Source organism: Heterocephalus glaber, unplaced genomic scaffold (assembly GCF_053883595.1).
Source record: "Heterocephalus glaber isolate CG9 unplaced genomic scaffold, H.glaber_assembly_v1.0 deba00001729, whole genome shotgun sequence".
Lineage (NCBI taxonomy): Eukaryota > Metazoa > Chordata > Mammalia > Rodentia > Bathyergidae > Heterocephalus > Heterocephalus glaber.
The window spans coordinates 13,497,040-13,511,969 of record NW_028258440.1 but is presented as its reverse complement, the minus strand read 5'-3'; positions in this window follow the sequence as shown (position 1 = coordinate 13,511,969).

The window sequence follows — 14,930 nt, the reverse complement described above, 5'->3', positions numbered from 1 at the left end:
AGATATTCTAATTTTTATTGGAATATTAGTTTTCTAAATCATTTCTTATAATCCTCTGTACTTCAGAGGGGTATGCTGTAACTTTGATTTATTACTTCTACTTCCACTAATATGAGTCTTTTTCTTAAATTTGGCTATGGGATTATTAGTCTTATGTCCTCAAGAAGCCAACTTTTTATTTACTGATTTTTTTCTAATTATTTTTCTCAAAGTTTCATTGATTTCTGCTCTGATTTTTATAATTTCTTTCCTAATACAAGTTTTGGATTTGGATTGCTCTTGATTTTCTAGGATCTTCAGATGTCTCATTTGGTTATTTATTTGGTAATGCTCTGTGTTTCTAATTTAGGCAGTGAGAGCTACTATCTTTGCTCTTAAAACTGCTTTCACTGTATCCCAACTCATTCTGAAATATTGTGTTGACATTTTGATCCTAGAAATTTTAAATTTTCTTTCCTAATTTGATCTATTAATTATTCAAAAATATTTAATCTCCACTTATTTGTGTAGCTTCTGTGGTTTCTTTTGCTATTGATTGCAAGTTTCATTCTATGGTCTGACAAGATGCAAGAATTATTTCAAATATTTTACTTTTGTTTTATGACTTAAGATATGGTCTATTTTGGATAAAATACCATGGTCTGCTGAAAAGAGCGTGTATTGTGTTTGTCAATGAAATACTCTGTTGATACTTACAGACAGCATTTGTTCGATATTGTGGTTCAACACTGATATTTCTTAGCTGATTTTATTTTCTGACTGACCTATTTGTGTTGGTGTGGTATTGATGTCCTCCACTAGGACTGTATTGTTGTTTCTGTCCTTTTGAGTAGTTTTTTAAAATGAAATTGGGTGCATCAAAAATTGGTGCTTCTGCATTTACAATCATTGCCGCTCCCAGCTGATTGTTTCCTTTACCAGTGTGTAGTGACCTTCTTTCTCTTTTGAGTAATTTTGGGTTGAGATTCACTTTCTCTCAAGATAGAAAACCTACGCTTGTTTGATATGGGGCTCCTATTTCATGGAGTAACATATTTTATCCTTTCAGTTTTAGGTTGTATGTTTTTTTATGAATGAGGTATTCTCTTGTAGGCAACTTAAAGTTTTGCTTTGGGATCTAATCTGCCAGACTTTGTCTCTTGACAGGGAAGTTAAAACTATTTACAATAAATGTAATTATTTAAATGTATTTAGTGACTCCTCTCAGTTTATTACTTTTCCATTGATGATTTTTTAAAATTTTCCCCTTTATTAAGGGGAAAAGGTATTATTTCCTTTGGGTTCTTTGGTGATTTTCATCTCATTCTATCTATTTAGCATTTTTTGAGTATTTCTGCAAAGCTGCTTGGTGGGCATGAATTCCTTTGGATTGTCTTTTTTGTGGAATTTTTTTTTATTTCTGTAGATTTTGAAGAATCAGGGTTGGGAATTATTTTCTTTTAGGGCTTAAAAAACTTTTTTCCAAGCTCTCCTTATATTTAAGGTTTGTATTAAAAATCTCTTATTCTGTTCATCTTGCCTTTATAAATTACTTGATGTTTTTCTCTATCAAATTTTAGTATTCTTTTTTCTGATTTTCTGATAGTTCACTGTGATGTGTTCTGAAGAGTTTTTTTTTCTATGATCATTTCTATTTGGGGTTTTAAGTGCCTCATTGATCATTTACCTGAATATTGATTTCACTCTCTAGATTTGGAAAATCTTCTTCAATGATTTTGTGGGTAAATTTTTGTATCTGTATTTTCATGTTCTAAACCTCCTTAGATCTTATTATTCTTAGTTTTTCTTTTTAGAGTCATCTCATACCTCTTGGCATCTTGTTTTGGGGGTATCATGAGTAAATTACCCACTACGTCAACTTTGTCTTCAGTTTCTGAATATGTCTTTTCTGATTGGCCATGCCTATTGTCAAAAATTTCAGTTCAGTTTTTCATTTCCAAGATTTCTGCTTGTTTCCTTTTTTCGATTTTTAAATCTTTACTAAAGTGATCATTTATATCCTGCATTTCCTTACTTAAATCCTTCAGCTATCTTCAAGTTCAGTAATCATATTAACTGAATAATTTAACTGTTTATATACATCTTCTTTGAGCTCATTGAAAATCTTAGTACTTGCTTTCTGCATCTGTTTATTGATCTTGAATTCCATATCTTTGATTATTTTAACTATGTTTTGAGCTTTTTTGGAAACATATCTGTTTCAGTGCCCATGAACTCAGCTTTTTGGGAGTTGTGAACTTTTGAAGGCATCTTCTTACATTTTTTTAATGATTCTTGTGTTTTTTTGTGTTGAACATTGTAGATAATTTGGGATAAAAGTCTCTGCTGTTATAGTAGACATATATTTAATGTGTGGGTTTTTCCTTATGATATGCCCTTGGCTTTCAGTATAAGTCATTTTCCAACTCTTCTTCCACCTTTTTAAGGAAATCGCTTTAGACTCTATCATTGTTTTGTGAAAAGAGAAAAATCATACATAAAACCAACATTCAAAGAACCAAATTATAACAATTATAAGAACAACATTCAAAGAACCAATCATATCTCAGCATTTAATTTAAGACTTGTGTAAACACTTATACCACTCTCCATAACACAGGAAATTAAAGGAATAATACTGATAAAGTATAGGGTGAGAGCTAGGAAAGAAAAAATGTGGGCAGGACATAATAAAACAAAATAATGCAAAATAAAAATTTTAAAATAGGAGAGAAACAAGAAAATGGATTATGATGGCATTGTTATTATTTTTTTTCATGGACTAGAGGTGGTAAGAACAGGCAGTTCAAAAATTTATGTGAAGAGGCAAGGAGGAACAAAAGACAAAAAAAAAAAAAAGGAAAAGAATTGGAAAACTTGACAGCAAAGTGTTTATGTGTTTTGGAAGCAATTATTTTCCTATCTCCCCCTTCAAAAACCCACACAGAAATTACAACATTAATCCACACCCATACACAGTTGCATAGTCACTTAAGCCTTTCACCTACACTTTGAGTATCAGGAGTTTTGAGATAGAGTCTCAAATTTGTTTCATGTGCAGTCTTCAGGTAGGTTTCAGGGGATAGCCAGTTCCAACCCTGCTGTTTTTAGCCCTCTGGGTTCTGGATCCTCAATTTTTTTCAAGATGCTTGCTGGAGCATTTAGTTGGCTCCTTCAGTGAGCTTCAGCATAGAGTTTCACCAAGAACTTTCAGACAGCTGCCCCTTGTCTTTTTCACAGAGTCTCTGGAACTATCTTTCCCTTTTTTCAGCTCTCTCAGCTCTATGATTTTGGTATCATCCAGGAAGTTCAGAGGAGGTTTTTTTCAGTTAGTGCAGTCCTTTTGTTTTTTTGTGCTTTTTAAATCTCCTTTCTAGGTTACAGGCCCTAATTGCCCCAACCCTCTGCATTTAGTTAGTTGTGGCATTTTCAAGCCCAGAACTTGAAAGATAGGAATCTCAACCCTTATCCTGCCACATGAGCAATGGGGAATAGAGGAAGTACCCAGCTACAGTTGCCCCTACTTTCTACCCCTGAAAGATTTAACATTTCACAGATAGCTAGAACTCTGAGCCTGCACTGGGCTCCACACTCCTGAATCAGGACCTGTTTGATATTATTGTCGTAGATTCTGAGCTGTGTCCTGGCAGAAAGACTGTAGGGTTCCACTGGGGATAGGGAACAATGGCTTTTTGAGTAAGTGCCAGACTGCAGCCACCCATGGCCTTCTTTCCATGACAGTTTTGTGCATTGCAATGCAAAATGGCTAAATGTCTGCCTGTCTCCAGAGTTGGGCTGGGATCCGCACTAGTGATTTGGTAGACTCTTTGCTAATACTGTAACAGATTCTGTCCCAACTGGGAATCTGCATGGCTCAGCTACTCTGAACAGTAGCATCTCCAGACCTAGGCTGAGTGAGTACTGGAGGGTTTTTTGTGACTTCATTTCTTATTCTAGCTTTTCCATGTTCTGTATTCAATCTGATAAGTATCCTGTTCAGGGTATAATCTGGTGGTTGGTATTTCTACCAACTCTGACCTTGATGCATACCACAGAGCACTCTGTGGATGCTTCATCTGCTATGTTTCCATGACGATCATCACTAAGTGAATCCATAACAATATTCTTTCCCAAATCCAAGTAATACAATTATCCAACATGTCTTATTAAAGCATTAATCTTTTCCCATTGATTTGAAATGCCATTCTATGGACTTTTTAATTCTTACACATTGATCTATGTGTTTATTTTGTGTCAATAAAATGCTATTTTAATACATGCTACTTTGCAATAAATATTGATGTACAGAAAAGTATCTCACCACTATCTTTGTTTCTATTTTTTAAAACTACATTTGCTACCCTTACATATTTACCATATATATCACGTGCTGTTGAATGCCTACTCACTTACCAATCTCCCTTTCCTCCTTCTTAAAAGAGCATGAATTTTAACCAGCAGTCTCCCTTATTCTATATAGTCATGTGCTTCAGAGGAGTATGACATTCTCCAGCTCTGTATATTTGATTCTAATCTGTTTAACCTCATCAGACTAATCCAATTTGTCTTGATAAATATTAGGCTAAGAATGCTCATATGGTTATTCTGAGAATGGTTTCCTCACTTCTAAAATGTAAAAAAGGACATAGCTATCATCTCTTCGTCTGTACATTCTTTTATCTGAAACTGCTGAACCCATATTACAACCACCTGGAAGTGTAGCTACTGCCAAAATTTTCAGAAGAAAGAGATTAGGTCTTTGATGACATTGGTAAGACAACAACTGTATCCTAGGGGCTGGGGATTTAGCTCAGTGGTTTCGCCACCTGCTGCGCAAGCGCAAGGACCCAAGTTCAATCCCCGGTACCAAAAAACCCAAAAAACAACTGTATCCTGTTTGGAATCAGCATATTTTCTAGACTTTTAGATATATTACATATTGTTTTACTTGCTTTTTGAACCACTTTGAAAAAGATTTTGTATTTTTAGAAGATGAAAACATCCTATATGATCCATTGGTCCATATGGACATTAGATATAACTTGTCAATTTCTTGGGAAAATATTGTTGAGTTTGTAGTTGCCTGTGCATTGTATTGATTGACAGGAAGAATCTACATTTTAAAATGTAAATATGCTTACAATTTCTGGTCTGGAATGTAAGGAGGTTGTAAATTATCACTGCTATCCATATAACAAGAAAAAGTTGAACAGATTGAATATCAGCACTCTTGTTCATTGGAGAACTGATGCCAAAGGCAAGCTGATGCTCCAAAAAGCAGGGAGAGATAAGGAAATATGGAGAAGTGCAACTTACATCAGAAATCCAAGAGCAGAAACCAATAGCAGTACAGGAAAATAAAGTGTAATTGATGAATTGACAAGTTTAAGAGTGAAAATTTCTAGAAGAACCAAGCTTAGGCGACCCCCCCCCCACACACTTTTGTGAATTTTACCTCCAGGAGCCCTATGAGGGTCTCAAAGAAAAGACTGAAGAAAAAAAAATTCCCTTATGCTTTCAGCAAGAGAAGGACAAAGTCAGTATATTGAAATATGCCAAAATAAGTCTATTTTTAACCAAGGCCTACTCTCAGAAGAAATTATTTAATCAAAGCATAACTGAATTGGTTTTTCATCAGACTCTAGCTGCCCTGGAGAAAAGAAATATCCCAATGTAGAACCCTCTAGCCCATTTGTCTTAACTATCCGGAGAACAGAAACATTTGTGAAAGTCACAGGTAGGGATCTGATTCATTTAAACATTGAAACTTGAACATAGGACTATAAAATGCTCTCCACTTCCCCCACACACACACCATGCCACCACATCAATGGGATGGATTCCTCTGTGATGATAGGGGAATACAGTGAAAAGAATTGTACGTCTCAGGCTTTATTTAAGAAGTTTCTAGGAAATATCAAAGGAAAAGAAATAAATCCAATGACCACAGAGGAAATATTAGCCTCTGACACCTGCAGTAAACAGTAAACACAGCCAAATCCCTGGAAAGAGAAGCCAATTACTAAAGGCTTATTTAGCTCCATTCCTCTTACTTGGAATATCATGTCTGGTCTCAAATAAAAAGTTACAGGGTACACTTGTAAAAGGCAAAGCCCTTAGTTTGAGAAGACAGATCAAAATCAACCATCAGAATGAGACTTACATATGACAGAAATGTTGAAAGTATCATAGCAGAAATTTCAAACAACTAATTTATATGCTAATTATTTTAACAGAACAAGTGGACAACATGAATCAGCAGTTGGGTGATATAAGCAGAGAGAAGAAAACTCTAAAAAAGAATCAAAAGGAAATTATAGAAATAAAATACTATAACAAAAATGAAGTATATGTATGATTTGTTCGTAATTGAGCCCCCTCTGCTCATTAATTTAAAAATATTTAAGAAATAGTTTAGAAGAAAGCTTTTTGGAATTTCCCCTATCATTTGAATCTTCAAAGATTAATATATAAGCACATGATGGAAGTTTTTAAGTGCAGAGTAAGACTTAGAGCCCTTATAACAGCTATTTGTTGATTTAATAAAAATTGTTTTTCATTAGCAAGATCATTCATCAGTGTGAAGTACTAGAAGCAAATGACGTTTCAGGCCAAAAAGTTACCTGAGGAAAGAGTAGGTGTAAATACACTGAGGGGAAATTTTCTTGAACATGGAGCCAATGTGTCTGGACTTTTGAGGAGGAAGATAATAAGGAGATGAGATTAAAGCCATGAGCTTTAATCCATAGAACACTAAAAGCCATAAAGTGGACCTTGGGTTTTATTTATGTGGGGCAGTCAGTCGGTGGAGTGCTTTAATTACACCTTTGAACATGAGGCTAATGTTTTAAACCAGAAATAATTATAATTTGATTTTGTTACAAGAGGGTATCTTATGCTACTCTGATAAGAATAAATTTTAAAAACTAGGATAAAAGTAGGACATCAATTAGGAGACTGTTACAGTAACTCTGGCAATAAATGATGGTAGCTTGGTCTTTGGGTTTCTAATTTCAATAGCTTTACCCATGGTCTCTAAATACTTCTACTGTTTTCCTTAAAATGGGAAGCAGGTATCTACAGCTCAGAGACTGATTGGTCTGAATAACTTTGCAGAGATAACCAGGTAATTACCATGTTAGTTTTCCTTAAATCCTCTTCTGCTTCTGGGTTCTTCTATCTCCAAATATAAACCACCTTTGGTATTGATCTTCCATTTCTGATGGCATAATATTTTCATGTTTAACCTTAACTGACTCTTGTTTTTGAGATTCTGTCTTCCCTCTGAGGCTTATCGTCCAATTTCCATTTTTCAGTGATCCTTCATGGGTTTGATCTCTTTCACTCTCTGTCTCTCTCTCTATATATATATATGTATATATATATACACATATATATGTATATATACACATATATGTGTAGATATATATGTGTGTGTACGTGAGTATATATATGTATGTGTATAATACATGTATTTTAATTATACATATGATTTTTGTGAGTGTGGTGTCAAAAAGGAAAAAAGTCTTTGTACTTAACCAAACATATTAAGCTGAATGGTGAATGTTTAAATTTTAAATAAATGGTTTATTGAGCAAAATATCTCATATATGAAATTCCAGGGTTCCCACAGATATTTTATAAACATATTTTTAGTGACCAGTTCATGCTTTTTTGTGACATTTGATGCTTAGAAAAATTTAGTTATTGGGCCAGGGATTTAGCTCAGTGGTTCGCCCACCTGCCTTGAAAGCGCTAGGACCCAAGTTCGATCCCTGGTACCCCCCCCAAAAAAAAGAAATTTTAGTTACTTGATTTTGATATTAAACCTTGAGACTCTGTCTCAAGGTACTGTACCCATTCTACAGAAAGATTCTGTAGGAGGTACAGAAAAGAATAGAGAAGTTAAATCTGGCTAGAGCAAATATGTATCTGGAAAAATTATAATTTAATAAATATGTGATCTCCATCAACATTTCTCAAATGTTTTAGCTAGAAAGATATCATCCTTCTGTGTGAATAAAAGACCATTCAGCCAGATAACAATTTTCCCATTCTATTAAAAGTTGCTTGTCATAAGAAATGGGAAGAATTTTGCTGCTTTTTCTAACACCACATCAAGAAGATGATATCTATTGGTAATTAAGTTCTAAAATCTGCCAGTATCATATTATATTATTGTTAATAGAAATCCATCTGCAGATCCCTCACATCACTTATGAAGAATTACTAGTCTACACAAAACCAGACTGGGAAAAAGATATATTGCTGGAAACAATAGTGGAAATAAATACTGAGTGGACATGTTTAAGAATATGACACACTATAATAATATTATTTTAAACATGATTCTATTTTATTATAATCTCAAAACACTAATAAAACACATATATAGTCACAACTAAGAAAGAACACATTCCAAGGAAGTGCCATTCTCCTTGGAATCAATAAAAATGACATCTTTATATAGATTCAAGCCTAATAATCATAAAATGCTCTTTGTCTTGAACAAGTTGAAGTACTATAATAAAATACCTTACAGTGGGTAATTTATAAACAATGTAGGTGTATTACGTACAGCTCTGGTGACTGGGAACTCCAAGATAAATGTGCCAATAGCTTTTATGTCTGTCATGGGGTGATTTCTCTTAGATGACAATTTCTGTGTCCTCACATGGTGAAACGTTATACAAACACTATTCACAGTAGTGAAGGCCTCACCTAGTGGCCCCATCTCTTATTATCTTATCAGACACTGTGTTTCACTGTATGAACTTTGAGTGGATATCGATATTGAGACCATAGTACTTCCTGAGCATTAACTTTTCCCCTTCTTTCCTTTTCTCTTGTTCCTTCCCTCTTCTATTTCTTGTTTCCTTTCTATCGTCAAACATAATTCATCAATCTTTATAGCATAATCCTAATTGAAGGACTGTTCTACTAGTCCTTGAATAGTCTCATCCCATAAAATATAACCTGACTCATATTAAATCTCCTTATTCTTTCATGATAATCTAGCACCCTTCTCAGAATTTTAAGAAATATGTAAGAATAGTTTAAAAAAGAAGAGGGTTTTTTGGAATTTTCCCCATTATTTGAATCTCACGAGGATTAATTAGGAGGAGATGGAAGCTTTTGTTGTAAGAATAGAATAAGACTTAGAGCAGTGCTGGTGAATCTATGGTGCGAGTGCCACAATAGGGTGTTTGCATCATTGAAAGCTCTAAAAGGTTTGCCATCACTGACCTGGAGCCTTTATAACAACTATTTGTTGATTTAATAGAAATTGTGTTTCACTAGCAGGGTCATTCATCAGCATGAAGCACTAGTAGCAATGTACACAGGAAAATCAATTTTCCAGAAGACTCAGAACTTACCATAAGTCTTATGTTTTAAAGTCAAGAAATTCAGTTTGGTTGCTGAAGAGTAAAAAGGAAGAATAAAAATGGGCATTTTAAACCAAAGCACATATCATCATCATGCTGCATCAGGTTTTATCATTCAAAGCAATTTAACAGATTTTATTGCTTTAGTAACCTTTTCATAGCAGAAATAAATCATCTGGATTTTAGAAAATCTGAAACAACTTGTATTTCAGCTGAACCTTATGAATGTGACTCATCATCATTGTCATCATCCTTGTCATAATCATCACAATTATTCAGTACTTTAAGTAATCATTGAGTTTAAAAGTGATATTTCATTACTTTCAAGACCATAATACAGCAAGATAATATTTTATTTAATTACTCATTCATTATGATTTTTATACTCATTTTGTACCCAATAATTTTTCTTCCACATTTAGTATTAGGGTAGGGCATACTGCAGGTCAAATTTATATCTCATATAAAGCCCTCATTACCACCAGATAGTCTGTGTATCCCTTCTATACATCCTTCTATGTAGCTATTTGAGAAAATGGTAGCTGAAATAAAGAAATGTCGAGTGGATCTCTATACCTCCTAAATGAATGAGATTGACCAGTGACTACCTTGAAAGACTTTGGGATGGGGGCAGTTACTCATATAGGTGCTGGTTAGGATGCACGGGCTATGAGTATAAGGTCATTTTGGATGGCATCTAGGGGAAGAAAATCTGGTTTTTGTTAGGACATTTGAAGAGGGGTAATACTTAGGTATTACTCCTGTTTTACTAAAGGCTGATTCTACAATATACTGACTATGCAACAACCTAGAAGTAAAAAAATTTGAAGCAATGTAACTTCAAACATTGAAATTAAGTTACCAATACTTTTGCAATGACCAACAATATCCTGCAGAGTAAATCACACTCATACAATTTTGATTTTAATTTTACAGATAATAAAACTGAGGATCAAGGGAGAAAGAAATTCATTTAAGGTTATCTAGGCATGAAGTTGAGATGCATGACTAAAAGCCAGGTCCTAGAAATCCCACTCATGAGAATTGTCCTGACATCATTGATGGTTTCTTCAACCAGCAAAAGATGGGCTAAAGTGCCAAAGGTTAATACCATTTTTTAACCTATGTTTTTCCAGAATCCTAGGAAATAATAGAACTAGGCAGAATAGAACTTAACATTTTTGACTAAATTATATTTTACCTCTGAAATCATTTGCCTCCTTTACACATGAAACACTATCCCCTAGAGATTAGGGTAGTACTATTGACAATTCTATTACTTGAAAAACTACTCTGGTCTCTTATTGATGGTGTTTGTTTGGTTGTTTGTCTGCAGCACTGGTGACTGAACCCAGGCCCTTGCACATGTTAAGCAAGTGTTCTACCACTCAGCACTTCAGCCCTTTTAAAATTTTATTTTGATACAAGGTCTTGCTGAGTTGAGTAGGCTTCTCTTGAAATCACAAGGCTATTGAGTCAGCCTACTAAGAAACTGTAATTATAGGTATGTGTCACCACCTCTGGCTTCTTGTAGATGGTCTTAATGATTTAAATGTACTTAGGTAACATTTTTCTCTCTGTCTTTGGAATATTCAGTTTTGCCCTTTCAAGTGCAGTAGTAGTACCTGTTGTTGTTCCCATTTCACAAGTTGATTTCTAAGTCCCTAATAGTGACATCATACTCAAGGCCACACGGGCAGTAAATATTAGAGCAGCGACAGGGACTACATTTTAGATCCTACTGCTAAAATGCTTTGAATTCTTTATTTTTGATTTTGAATACATCTCAGAGTTGCATTCGATGGAGACTAAGATTAGCTTTTATGAAAATAAATGAATTAAAATCTCCATGAGTTGTGTATACGCTTCATAATTAAAGTACCTGTGATTGTCAGTAAAAAGGCATGAACTTTTAACTCAAACACTATAGTGGAAAATAAACTGACAACAAAAAGTTCTATGTATAGGAACAAAATATTCTCTGAGATAGGAAACACTGACTACCCAAAGGAAACAAAACGAAATAAAGATCTAATGTTATTTTCTACAAATTCTTTGGAAAACTCAATCCACTGGTGAAGTAGCCTTTTGTTTTGTGGAATTATGAGATATTCATCCTTCATGAATTATTCAGAACCAAATATTGAGATTCAATAAGAAATGTGTGCCCATTTGTGTAAAGGAATCTCCAGGAGACAACTGAGTATTAAACTTAGTTCTTGTGATAGAAGTGTATTCTGAAACAGGATAGCTTTGTTCACTGAAAGAAAATTAAATTTTATTTAATTTCAAATAGGAGTAGTAAATATTTCATATTTTTTCATATTTTGAAATTGGTAGCATGCCTGCAAATAAAAAATTAGTAACATGAAAATTTTTATTGTTTATCTTGGATTTCATTTTATGGAAACTGAGGGTCTTGAGGATTATAAGAACTAAATTTTCCCAATGTGTTCCCATCAAGCATCTGTAAGAAGGAAGTTGTTTATTGATGGGAATATGATAAGATGTTTTCTTCTGTAGAAATTATCTGCTTTTAAGGTCTGAAAATTTGGTTTTGTTTTCTGCATCCTATGTGATGCTGTGTTCATGCTGGGAATCCAATCTATTGTTCTGATCTCAACAACAAAGGGAAATTTCTCTTCAGTCTCATCTCACTTCAGTTTGTCCATCCTTGCTAATATGACTTGACTTGAACTTTCCAAACTTTTGTCTTTCACAAAGTGTTGCTGTATTTTTATGCCCTCTCCCCCCACACACCTACCTCTACAAAATCCATTATAATTCCATGTATTAGTCAGCCTTCTCATTTTGGGGACACAATACTGATCACCCACACTTAAAGAAAGAGAGCTAAATAGATGCACATTGAGGCTATACTCTTAAGTGAAATAAATAGGACACAAGTGTAAATACCAAATAGTTCCTCTGGTGTGAAAAACTAAAAGTGTAAATAAGGTTCAAATGGTATAATTGATAATGCGAACTAGGAAGTAAAGGTCTAAAGGAGTAGGGGAAGTGAGAAGGGTAGGGGAAAGGAAAGAAGGGGAAAATATGACAAAAGGAAAAAATGGAAACAAAGTCTCTGTAAATAGGGAAGGGTGGAAGGGGTGAAGGGATGGCAGGGACATGGGGAAAAAATAAGAACTAAGATACACCATGTAAAGGTACAAGATCCCAACGAGGAATGTAACTGTATTTTATACCTCAAATGTACCAATAAACTTAATGAAAAAAATAAAAAGAAAGAAAGAGAGTCAACATATGGCTCATGATTTTGGGGATTCAGTCCAGAGTCAGCTAGGTACAAGGCCAAATCATCATGGCAGAAAGACTTGGTCAAGCAAAGTTGTCTAGTTCATGGCTTCTGGGAAGCAAAACAGGGAAACACCACTGTAGAGGAAGGGACCAGCAACCAGACACAGACCCTAGGGCTGTGCCTCTGTAACACATCTAGACAAACCTACAAGTGTACTCTTATTAATTCCCAGGGTAGATCCCAAAACAAATCAAGTTGAAACTCCACCATAACCATCATAATACATATTCATTGAAGATTGAAGAATCTCAATGAGTTCTTCTTTAGCTACAGTCACCTATCATTTTTGTTTTTCTGATTATCTATTACATATAACTTAATATACACAAGGTAACATTATAAATATTAATATAGTACCCTCCAGTAGTCAATTTCCATGTGTGAGTCTTCATTCAGGGAATGAATATTTATTGAATTATTGCTTGATACAAGGCTATATGATACTTTCTAGAGACAGAGAAATGAATAAGACACAGCCTTACCCTCAAGTTATTCACAATGGTAGGAAATGCTAACAAGTAATAGAGATACATTTTCATTGGTGCCATGAGAGAATTATGTACAGTGATGGTATAAAGAGGTAAAGTTGAGGGATAGGAAATTTTTCACAGAGGAACTTATATTTTAGAATTTCATTCTTCCACCCAAGAACCTTTCTGGTGAATTTAGTCTCTTAGCATTTGAAAGAAATAGTATGTAAAAGGATACTAAGATAATATACTTAATATTTGGCACATAATGAGACCTTCAGTTTTTCTTGAATGGTTATTACAAAACTGGCACTATTATTCTTATTCTATAACTTGTGGATAAAATTGTTAAGCAGTTTAATTAGGTTTGTTTTGAATTTTTTCAAAGTTCACTAGAAGCATTTGAGAATGGGGCCATGTCATTGATCTCTTCTCCCTAAAGTTATAGGACTTAAACAATTTTCAGTAAACACTTTTTGAATGAAGATAGGAGCTGTGTGTAATGGTTTTGTCATGTTCAAAATAACTCAGAGGTGTCTTATTTGTCTTCAGCATTGTCTATAAGATCCTGAAAGAACTGTAGCCATTGTATCCTTTCCAACTATATTTATACTTTTTTATTAGTACACATGTGAAGCCCATAATAATTATATTCATGACTGGGAGTTATGGCATGTACATGACACATCTCAAATATTTTTTCATCCTCTTTCTCTCTCCTTCCTCCTCCCTTCCAGCTCCTGCTCCCTTCCCTGTTGGAAAATATGTCTATCTTTTTCCTTTTATCTTTTATTTTGCTTTATAATTTATTCATAATTTATATTTTTCATGTAAGAGAAATCATGCAACATTTAAGTTTTGTGTCTGATTTACTTCACTTAACATTATGGTCTCAAGATTCATCCATTTTCCTACAAATGACTCAAATTCATCCTTCTCTATGGCACAGTGATACATGTGGAGATTTTTCAGAAATGTAAAAGTACAAATTACATTTGACCTAGCTATTTCACTTCTAGGTATGTTCTCAAAAGAGTTAAAGGCATCATACTAGAATGATACATGTTTATAGCAGCACAACTCATAATAACAAATCTTGGAAGTAGCAAATATGTCCATCAAAAGACAAAGAGATAAAAAGAATATGGTATTTACACACAATGAAACACAAACTCTATTCATTCTTGACTCAACCTTATATTTAATCACTAGCCATGATGAGCTTCTATTAATTTGTAGAACATGCCAAACCTTCTCCATGGCCTTTAACATGTGCTCTTTCCTATGCCTGATGTTTCTTCTGTGTGACCTTTCTTCAACTTTAAAGCTAACAAGCTCCTACAAATTTCATGTATTATTTCTTAAAGAAAGAAATGCAAAATGCCCAAATTTAGGTTCTCTTGTTAAAAGTACACATAATTATTTTGTGTTTAAAATTTTAATGAGACATTTACAGTTTATCTTTTCCTTTGGACTGATTACAGTCTAAAAGGAATCTCTTGTTTGCTGTTTTATCCCAAAAAAGAGTAGGCATGTACAACATTTGTTGATGAATTTAAACAAAAGTTCGATATTTTTCTACCCTGTATATAAATGGGTATTTTGTTTCGATGCAGATTTTATTTCACATTGCAGTCAACTTTATATACCACCATGTTGAAGTAGAACTATGCACATTGTACCCATTCTGTACTGAAATTCATGTTGTATATCCAATATCCCCTTTAATAATGAGAGGTATGTTACTAGCAAGCAATTAGGGCTAATGTAAACATT